Here is an 11,709-nt window from a genome sequence, read left to right on the forward strand (position 1 = left end):
CTGGAGAGTGATAGAGCGACTTGGTGGATACCTGGCGTTTAGCCAAAGTCAAACCATCACAGTCTATTCTGGCGCCCAACATGGGGCAAAACAATGGCAGTTTTATATTAAATGTGCTGTAGCTATAGTAGTTATTAAGCAACAAGCTCTTGTGCTGGTCACGGGCTTGTTTATTGCACTGCTTATCTTTATTTTTGCTAAGCTCGGAACATGCTGCAAGGAATCGGGAACATCATGAGTGGTTTTATTTTGCAGGCTCTCAAGGTACTCAGTCATCCTTATGTTAGTTCATTGATACTCTTTATTGATGCTGTTCACCTGTTTTGGGTTGTGTGGAGCTCGGTATGCTTTTGGTGTAAGAGAAGGCAAATTTTGAGTGAGTCGGTACCAAAATGTGCCCTGAGGCAGCCTGTTCCTGGGTGGCAGGGAGAGTGGAAGGAGTTGGGCAGATTCCTAGGACCGTTATCACCTCCTGTAGCCTGGGATCTCACCCCTGAACAGGCAAGCAACCCCACAAAATTGACACATCACCTGATAGAGGGGTGCCTTGCCTATCCCAATGAGAATCAACAACTTCTAGCACTTTACTGGGGCCTGGCCTGTGCTTACCAAGCTGCAGTTCAGCACTCTCAAAGGACTGTGGTTGACATGGGAACTCAATAACAACAACAGAGATTGCCCCAGCAGTAAAAAAGAAACAATGGACAAGTAGAACAACAGGCCCATACCCTCGATTAATAAGGGAGGAGAAAGAGGAGGAAGCAGCTGGTCCTTCAGCAAAGGTATCAGAAGAGGGAATAACGGAACTGAAACAGGAGGCGGAAACTACCCGGTCCCTGACGTCATCAGAACTGCGAGATCTGCGGAAAGACTACTGCCACCAGCCGAGTGAGCGGATCGCTGCCGGGCTGCTGCAATGCTGGGATAATGGAGCTGATGCTCAATAACTGGAAGGTAAGGAAGCCCAATAGCTGGGTACCCTTGCTAGAAATCGAAGAATTGAAAGGGGAATTGGAAAAGAGACAGCAATCTGCAGTCTGTGGAGACAGCTCCTTTCAAGTGTTAGAGCAAGGTATCCTTTCAAGGAAGATCTTATGGACAACACCCCAGGGAAGTGGACTACTGCAGATGAAGGTGTCCAGTACCTGAGAGAATTAGCAGTGCTGGAAGTCATCTATGGTGATCCAGATAATGATGAAGCCCCTAAAAATCCAGAGGATGTCCTATGCACACGGGCCATGTGGAGGAAGGTGATTAAAGGTGCACCATCCTCGTATTCTGCCGGCTTGGCCGCGATGTACTACCCAGAAATGGATGCAGGAGAAGGACTAAGATGTACGCCAACTGTGGAGGCAGTCTCTTCCTGGCTTCAGAACTTTGAAGAGAGTCTTGGTACCTCCTCATCTCTATGGGCGAGTGCCCTGGATGTTAGGAGCTCCCCAAGAAATCATTTCTCTTCTGTCCCAGTCAGGGGGAAAGGGAAGCCAAGGCGCATGACACGTGGTGAACTCTGATTCTTCCTGCGCGACCAGGGGGAGGACATGAGGAAGTGGGATGGTCAACCCACCTTTAAGTTAGAAGAACGTGTACATGAATTGTGAGGAAAGACCCCCTGCCAAGAAGACATCCAAGAAGGTTGTTAATGTAGCTGGTGTAAAACCACAAGAAAGTAACCAGCGATCTCCCAGATACAAGAAGACTGAGATCACCTCCCTTGACCCTGATGAAGGAACCTCCAGCCTGGCACGGCAAGAGTCAGACAGTGAATACTCCGACCAAGAACGGGAATAGAGGGCCCCTGCCTCCAGCCAGGAGGAGGAAAGGGATGATCGGGTGTATTGGACAGTGTGGATTCAATGGCCTGGCACATCAAATCCACAGAAGTACCAGGCTTTAATCGACACTGGGACACAGTGTACACTAATGCCATCAAGTTATAGAGGAGCAGAACCTATCTGGATCTCAGGAGTGACAGGGGGCTGTCAAGAACTATCAGTACTGGAGGCCGAGGTTAGCTTGACTGGGGACAAGTGGGAAAAACATCCCATTGTAACTGGCCCAGAAGCCCCTTGCATCTTGGGCATTGACTATCTCAAGAGGGGATACTTCAAAGACCCAAAAGGATACCAATGGGCTTTTGGTGTGGCCAGTGTGAACACAGAAAAGGTAAAACAGTTGTCCAATCTGCCTGGCCTCTCAGACGATCCTTTTGTTGTGGGACTGTTGCAAGTTGAAGAACAACAGGTGCCAATTGCTATGAGGACCGTGTACCGACAGCAGTGTCGTACAAACCAAGGCTCTCTGGCTCCCATCCAAGAATTGATTCGTCAACTGGAGAACCAAGGTGTCATCAGTAAGACACATTCGCCTTCTAATAGCCCAAAATGGCCGGTGCGAAAGTCTGACAGAGGGTGGAGGTTAACAGTAGACTACCGTGGCCTGAAGGAAGTGACGCCACCACTGAGTGCTGCTGTACCAGATATGTTAGAGCTCCAGTATGAACTGGAGTCAAAGGCAGCCAAGTGGTATATCACAATCGACATTGCCAATGCATTCTTTTCAATTCCTTTGGCAGAAGAGTGCAGGCCACAGTTTGCTTTCATGTGGAAGGGTGTCCAGTATGCTGGAATCGACTGCCCCAGGGGTGGAAGCCCAGCCCCACTATTTGTCATGGACTGATTCAAACTGCACTGGAAAAGGGTGATGCCCCTGAACATCTACAATACATTGATGACATCATTGTGTGGGGCAATGAGGCAGAAGAAGTGTTCAAGAAAGGACAAACAGTAATGGAGATTCTTCTGAAAGCTGGGTTTGCCATAAAGAAGAGCAAGGTCAAGGGACCAGCACAAGAAATTCAGTTCTTGGGAATAAAATGGCAAGATGGATGCCGTCATGTGCCATTGGATGTTGTCAACAAGATAGCAACTATGTCTCCACCGACCAACAAGAAGGAAACACAAGCTTTCCTAGGACTTGTGGGATTTTGGAGGATGCATATTCCAGGTTACAGTCAGCTTGTGAGCCCTCTCTATCAAGTGACCCGAAAGAACAATTTTGAGTTGGGTCCTGAGCAGCAACAAGCCTTTGAGCACATCAAACAAGAGATAGCTCAGGCGGTAGCTCTTGGGCCTGTTCGGACAGGACCAGCTGTGCAAAATATACTTTACACATCAACTGGGGAGCACGGACTCACATGGAGCCTCTGGCAGAAGATACCCGGTGAAACTCGAGGTTGACCATTAGGATTTTGGAGCCGGGGATATCGAGGATCAGAAGCCCACTACACTCCAACTAAAAAGGAGATAACTGGCAGCATATGAGGGGATTCGAGCTGCTTCAGAAGTTGTTGGTACAGAAGCACAGCTCCTCTTGGCACCACGGTTACTTGTATTACATTGGATGTTCAAAGGAAACATCCCTTCCACACACCATGCAACCAGTGCTACCTGGAGTAAATGGGTAGCGTTAATCATGCAACGGGCTCGACTGGGGAAACCCAACCATCCAGGGATCCTGGAAGAGATCATGGAATGGCCAGAAGGTAGAGATTTTGGAGCATTGCCTGGGGAGGTGGCTCGTGCCCAAGAGGCACCGCCATATAACGAGTTATCAGAAGATGAGAGGTGTTATGCTCTCTTTACTGATGGATCCTGTCGTGTGGTAGGAAGACATCGGAAGTGGAAAGCTGCTGTGTGGAGTCCCACAAGACAAGTCGTTGAGGCCACTGAGGGAGAAGGTGAGCCAAGTCAGTTTGCAGAAGTAAAAGCGATCCAACCAGCCTTAAAGATTGCTGAATGGGAGAAGTGGCCAGTACTATATCTCTACACTGACTCCTGGATGGTGGCTAACGCCCTGTGGGGGTGGCTACAGGAGTGGAAGACCAATTGGCAGTGCAGAGGCAAACCTATCTGGGCTGCTGCATTGTGGCAGGACATCGCTGCCCAAGTGGAAAACGTGTCTCTAAAGGTACATCATGTAGATGCTCACGTGCCCAAAAGCCGTGCCACTGAAGAACATCAAAAAAATGAGCAAGCAGACAAAGCTGCCAAAATTGAAGTAGGTCATCTGGACCTGGACTGGGAGCGCGAGGGTGAGCTGTTTGTATCTCGATGGGCCCATGAAGCATCAGGGCATCTCGGGAGAGATGCAACGTACAGATGGGCTCGTGATCGAGGGGTGGACCTGACCATGGAGGCCATCTCACATGTCACTCACGAATGTGAAACATGTGCTGCAATCAAGGAGCCACACGGGTAAAGTCTCCCTGAAACAGAGGGCGATGGCTGAGTTTTCAATACGGTGAGGCCTGGCAGATTGACTATATTGGACCACTGCCACGAACACACCAAGGCAAGCGCTACATACTCACCATGGTAGAAGCAACTACGGGTTGGCTAGAAACGTACCCTGTAAATTATGCCACTGCCCGAAATACCATCTTGGGTCTTGAAAGGCAAATTTTATGGCAGCATGGTACTCCTGAAAGAATCGAATCAGACAACGGGACCCCTTTTTCGAAATGATCTTATAAACTCCTGGGCAAAGAAACATGGCATTGAGTGGGTGTTTCACATCCCTTATTACCCACAAGCGTCTGGAAAGATTGAAAGATATAATGGACTGTTGAAGACTATGTTGAGAGCATTGGACAATGGGGGATGGAAGCACTGGGATATAAATTTAGCACAAGCCAGTTGACTAATTAACACCAGAGGATCTGTTAACCGTCCTGGTCCTGCCCAAACAAACCCCCTTCATACTGTGGGAGGAGATAAGGTCCCTGCAGTACACAGAGGGAAATGGCTGGGGAAGGCAGTGTGGATTGCTCCTCCCTTGGGAAAAGGCAAGCCCACTCGTGGGATTGTCTTTGCTCAGGGACCTGGATGTACTTGGTGGGTAATGCGGGAGGATGGGACTACTCAGTGTGTGCCTCAAGAACATTTAACCTTGGGGAAAGCAATCTGTGGGATGAGTTGTATGTTGCAGGAAGTGATGGAGGAAGTAGGAACGACGAAGAGTGAACCAGATACGTGCAATGACGACCCAAACCTAGCCGGTGCTGGAGTCCAACAGTCAAACATACCTCTGTCCTGAACATCCATCTTGACAGATGGGAGCCAAGTCACTGAACATCTGAAGGAGTGAAGAAAGCTTATGGAATGGATAAATGAATATTTTGTGGGACCTGGGCATAATGTAAATGGTATGGAATAAGGGGTGGAGACTGTACTGGGTCTGGCTGGGCTGGAATTGGTTATCCTTATAGCAGCCCTCATGGTGCTGTGTTTTATGCTGGGAGCTGGCAGGGTGTTGATAGCACCCTGGTGTTGTGGCTGCTGCTGAGCAGTGCTTACACAGCACCAAGGCTCTTTCCGACATTTCCCTCCCCAGTGGGACGGGGTGGGCAAGATCTTGGGAGGGGACACAGCCAGGACAGCTGACCCCAACGACCAAAGGGATATTCCAGACCATATGATGTCTGCTCAGTATAAAGCTGGGAGAAAGGAGGAAGGGGGTGGGGTCACCCTTGGTCCTCTGAGGCAACCACTACGTGTGTTGGAGCCCTGATTCCTGAGAAGGCCTGACAGCGTCTGTCCATGGGAAGTAGAGAAAAAATCTGTTTGCTTTTGCTTCCACACGTGGACCTTTGCTTCGCTTTGCTTATATTAAAACTGCTTTTGTTTCACCCGCAAGGGTTAGTTTATCTTCTTTCCCCTCTTTACCCTGTTGAGAAAACAAGGGGAAGAAAAAAAAAAAAAAGGGGGGGGGGGGGGGAAGTGATAGAGTGACTTGGTGGATAGCTGGCATTTAGCCAAAGTCAAACTGTCACACTATGTTATTTATTAATCTTCTCCACTGAAGATAATTCCATTCAGATCCAAAATTGTCCAGGAGGAATACTGGTGGCTCTGGGACTTCCCAGGCATAAGAGAAGTCTTTAACTTGTGAGGGGATATGACTTAAACTGAATGTTTAGATTAAATAATTTATCTAAAATAACTTAATAGCGCTCCCAAAATAATCTGTCTGCCAGATTTAGCAGACATTCTGGTAGGTTATAGTGGAAATGTCCACATCCTGGAATCTGGCTTTTATGTAACATGATAACACTGAAAGGAGTTAGAAGTTTTGGTTATCCTTACAGCTAAAGAAATAAAAGTGACTGTTAGTATACTGCATAACATACACTAGTCACTCAGCTTCATATGCTATGGGATTCTAGGTAGATCTGCAACCAGGTTATAAAAGAGGTTACATCATGTATCAGGTAGAGAGAGTGAATATCTAAGGCACATCAGTGTTTTTAAATTCAAGGTGAGAGAGTCCTGTAGTTTAAATTGAAAATAAAGAGATTTTCCAGAAGTGGATACACTTAGATTATTCTTTATATATCTATATACTTCGTTGAGAACAGATCCAAATCCATGACAAACTTCATGGTTTTAGGGAGAGATAATATAGACAAAGTACTAGAAAGATAAGCATCACTTTGTTTTTCCTTTAGTAAACCTTCATGTTTGTACAGCAGTTTTTCTACTGAGGCTCAGGGTATAGTTTTAATTTCTATGAAGAGAACAATGTTGCCTGGTGAAACCAAATCAAGTTCATCACCTGAAGACTTTGTGTGGTTTCACATCTATTTCCAAATTTTTTTCTACTGTGTATAAAGTTTATAGGCTAAATTGGCTTTTATCATCATCTTCTTGCCTTTCAGACTTTGATAAGGTAGTCACTTGCTTATCTCCTCTCCTCTTGGTGCAGGGTTGGGCAATGGGGGTGACTGCATAAGAACGACTAATTTGATTTTTAAAATGGTATCACCAAATTAATATCCAGACAGAGATTTTTAATTATACTTTTAAAAACATTGTAATTTTTTATGACATTTTGTGCTCTGAGCTCATTTCTAAGGGATATGATTTAATCAGCTAAGATCAGAAAACCCACTGGAGACTGGAAAGTGGAAATTTTTCTTTTAAAAATATTTTTAATATATTTAGAAAACCATAAATATGAAGCAATTTTAAATGGAGAGCTGGAGATTAGCTGAAACAATATAAGAGAATAGATGAGAAGCAATATCTTAAATATAGTGCAGAAGAAGTTAGACCATCTATGGTTAGTTCTCTCTGACTCTCTGAAGTATACTGCTATAAAATATGGCACTATGTGGTGGTAACTCAGTGGGTGACAGCTTTTGAGTCACTGCTAACTAACCATGTCGTCCATCACAAAGGTAGGATGTGCTGTGTTGCTCAAGGTACAGTATGTTACCTGAGATGAGAATAGAATTAGGGTTTAAATAGCTTGCAGCAGTTATACATCTAGATGTGTTCATGAAAGAAAGGATGCTAGCCTTGGCATAAAAGCCAAGTAATAATACAAATGAGTAACAGCTCCACCCATGTAAATGACCCTCTATACTTGCATCACACTGACTGATGAAAAAAATACTTACTTTCCTGTCAAAGCAACAGATTTATCATGTATAAGTGAACAAACAGAATTTTTCAAGGGTGATGTGCCAGTGGTATTTATAATTCACATATTTTTCACCTATATAAATAAATCAAAATTAATAACTTAGCAGAATAGTGGTTTTAATTGTCAAACAATCACACACTGAAATGTGCTCATCTCAAATTAAATTCAAGAATTTTTATATAGTCAACACCAGACACAACTCTACATAAAGCTTTAATTATACTTGTAGATGATACTTAGGGTTTTTTTGAGCTCATGGCAATTTGATGATCTGTGATTTCTCATTAAGATGATTCTATGCTCCTCACTCAACAAGAAATTTTCTCTGTACCATTCATCTGTGATCACAAAGTAATAGTGTTCTCTATTCTTAGAGAGGCCAGGAGAGAGCTAAGCAGGACTGACATCCTGGACTTCAGAAGGGCTGACTTTGTCTTGCTTAGGCACCTGCTTGAAAGGATCCCCTGGGAAACTGTCCTGAAGGGTATAGGGGCCCAGGAAGGCTGGGCGCTCTTTCAGAAGGAAGTGTTAATGGCTCAGGAGCAGGCGGTCCCCAGGTGCTCTGAGAGAAGCCGACGCCAGAGAAGACCACCCTGGCTGAACAGGGAGCTTTGGCTGCAACTCAGGGAGAAAAGGAGAGTTTACAGCCTTTGGAAGAAGGGGCTAGACACACACAGTGATTACAGAGAGGCTGTGAGGCTTTGCAGGGTGGAAATCAGGAGGGCTAAAGCCCATCTGGAAATTAATTTGGCCTCTGCAACCAAGGATAACAAGAAAAGTTTCTCTAAGTATGTCAGTAGCAAAAGGAAGTCCAAGGGAGAGTCTCTATCCCCTGCTAGATGCAGGAGGAAATTTGGTAACAAGTGATGAGGAGAAGGCTGAGGTGCTTAATGCCTTCTTTGCCTCAGTCTTTAATACAAGACCAGTTGTACTGAGGGAATCCAGCCTCCTCAAACAGAATACAGAGACTGGCGGAACGACTTCCCCGCAGTCCAGGAGGAGACAGTGACCTGCTGCATCACACAGACACACACAAGTCCATGGGACCAGATGGGAGACACCCGAGGGTGCTGGAGAGGCTGGCTGGGGTGCTCGCCAGGCCACTTTCCATCATTTACCAGCAGTCCTGGCTGACTTGGGAGGTCCCGACTGATTGGAAATTGGCCAATGTGACACCCATATATAAGAAGGGTCAGAAGGATGATCTGGGAAATTACAGGCCTGTCAGCTTGACTTCGGTGCCCGGGAAGCTGATGGAGCAGCTCATCCTGAGTGCCATCATACAACACATGTGGGACAACCAGATGGTCAGGCCCAGTCAGCATGGGTTTATGAAAGGCAGGTCCTGCTTGACAAACCTGATCTCCTTCTACGACAGGGTGACCTGCTTATTGGATGAGGGAAAGGCTGTGGATGTTGTCTACCTTGACTTCAGTAAGGCCTTTGACACCATTTCCCACAGCATTCTCCTGGCAAAACTGGCTGCTTGCAGCTTGGATGGGCACACGCTTCGCTGCGTAAAAAACTGGCTGGACGGCCGGGCCCAGAAAGTTGTGGTGAACGGAGTTAAATCCAGTTGGTGGCCGATCACAAGTGGTGTCCCCCAGGGCTCAGTTTTGGGGCCACTCCTGTTTAACATCTTTATTGATGATCTAGACGAGGGGATCGAGTGCACCCTCAGTCAGTTTGCAGATGACCCCAAGTTGGGTGGGAGTGTTGATCTGCTCGAGGGTAGGGAGGCTCTGCAGAGAGACCTGGACAGGCTGGAGCCATGGGCTGAGGCCAACTGGAGGAGTTTCCATAAGGCCAAATGCCGGGGGCTGCCCTTGGGCCACAACAACCCCCAGCAGCGCTACAGGCTTGGGGAGGAGTGGCTGGAGAGCTGCCAGTCAGAGAGGGACCTGGGGGTGTTGATTGACAGCCGGCTGAACAGGAGCCAGCAGTGTGCCCAGGGGGCCAAGAAGGCCAATGGCATCCTGGCTTGTGTCAGCAATAGCATGGCCAGCAGGGACAGGGAAGGGATCTGACCCTTGTACTCGGCACTGGTGAGGCCGCCCCTCGATTCCTGTGTTCAGTTTTGGGCCCCTCACTACACAAAGGACATTGAATGACTCGAGCGTGTCCAGAGAAGGGCAACGAAGCTGGAGCAGGGTCTGGAGCACAGGTGGTACGAGGAGCAGCTGAGGGAACTGGGGGTGTTTAGTCTGGAGAAGAGGAGGCTGAGGGGAGACCTCATCGCCCTCTACAGCTACCTGAAAGGAGGTTGCAGAGAGCTGGGGATGAGTCTCTTGAACCAAGTAACAAGTGATAGGACAAGAGGGAATGGCCTCAAATTGCTCCAGGGAAGGTTAGACTAGATATTAGGAAGTATTTCTTTCCAGAAGGGGTTGTTAGGTGTTGGAATGGGCTGCCCAGGGAGGTGGTGGAGTCCCCATCCCTGGAGGTGTTTAAGAGTCGGGCTGACATAGCACTGAGGGATCTGGTGTAGTTGGGAACTGTCAGTGTTAGGTTAATGGTTGGACTGGATGATCTTGAAGGTCCTTTCCAACCTAGTTGATTCTGTGATTCTGTTTGGGACCATAAGGTATTCCATATTCTATTCTTTTCCTTCAGTTCTTTTTTCTCTGGCTACTCTTTTAAGTAACTCAAAGTCTGCATCGCTGTTAAGCCGTCTTATCAAGCACACTTTGTACAAAATGAATGGACATGATACTTCCATTGTTTTGTACTACCCTGCTGACAATTCCCTTCCCACGATTTGAAAATGAAATGTGCTGCAGCTGGTGGCTCTGCCATTCCAGAGTTTTAGACAGTTTGAACCTCTTCCAATGTACAAACTAAAACACTAGTTGCTTTAGTTGACTGCCCAATTTTACAGGAACAGATTATTCCGAAATATTACTGCAGTTTATAGTCAAAGTAAAGATGAGATATTATTTGTGAAGCAGGTGTGTTTTAGTTGGATCTACAAGGATGAGATGGGGAAACTCTCCAATAAGCAACATGAAGCAAGAAATGTTGGAGCACATGATCTTGTACTAGCATAGCTGTCATGCTTTAGCCTCTTTCCAGGACAGGACATGATGCCATATATGTATGGATAAGTTTTGCGTTTTTCCCTTGCATATGGGAAAAAGAAGTATAGAGACAGGAAAACCAGAAAAGCTGAAATGTTAAGTTTGCTTTAAAAGTAGGTGCCACATTATGTCTAAGGGAAGTGAATAAATCATACGGTTTCACACAGCCAGTACAATTTCCCCACAGCCTCTTCCTAGAGAAACTGATGTGTTACAGTCTAGACAAGTGGTCTGTGTGGTGGGTGGGGAACTGGCTGACAGGCTGCACCCAGAGCGTGGTGGTAAATAACTCCTTTTCAAACAAACTGGCAACCTGTCACAAATGGGGTCTCCCAGGGATTGATACTGGGCCAAACACTGTTTAATATCTTCATAAGTGATCTGTATGATGTACCCTGATGAAGTTTGGTGATGATAACAGACTGAGTGGGGACACTTCAGAAGGGAGAGCCACCCTGCAGGAAGATGTGGGTAAACTGGAAGAGTGGGATAACAGGAATATTATTAAATTCCACAAGGACAAATGTAAGGTCTTGCACCTGGGAAAAAATAATCCAGGTGTGCAGCACAGACTGGGATCTACTCAGCTGGGGAGCTGCTCTGTGAAAAGGGACCTGGGTGTCCTGGTGGACAGCAAACTCTATGTGTGAGCAGTGTGCTGCAGCAGCAGAGAAAGCCAACAGGATGCAGAGATAAAGAAGTCATCCCACTTAGCACTTGTCTGCCCACGCCTGGATTACTGTGTTCAGTTTTGGTCCCCACTATACAAAAAAGATTTGGACAGGCTGGAGAGGGTCCAGAGGAGGGCCACAAAAATTATCAAAAGGGCTGGAAAGCCTGCCATATTGAGGAAAGGCTGAGAGAACAAGTTTTGTTCAGCCTTGAAAAAAAGAAGAGTTAAGGTAGACCTTATCACCACCTTCCAGTATTTAAAGGTGGCTACAAAGAAGATGGAGACTCCATTTTGACAAGGAATTACATGGAGAAGACAAGGGGTAATGGGTATAAATTACTCCTGGGGAGATTCTGACTGGACACCAGAGGAAAATTTTTCACAGTGAAACAATCAGCCATTGGAATAATCTCCCCAGGGAAGTGGTGGATTCCCCACATTGGACACTTTTTAAGATCTGGCTGGACAGGG

This window comes from Athene noctua, chromosome Z (assembly GCF_965140245.1).
Source record: "Athene noctua chromosome Z, bAthNoc1.hap1.1, whole genome shotgun sequence".
Lineage (NCBI taxonomy): Eukaryota > Metazoa > Chordata > Aves > Strigiformes > Strigidae > Athene > Athene noctua.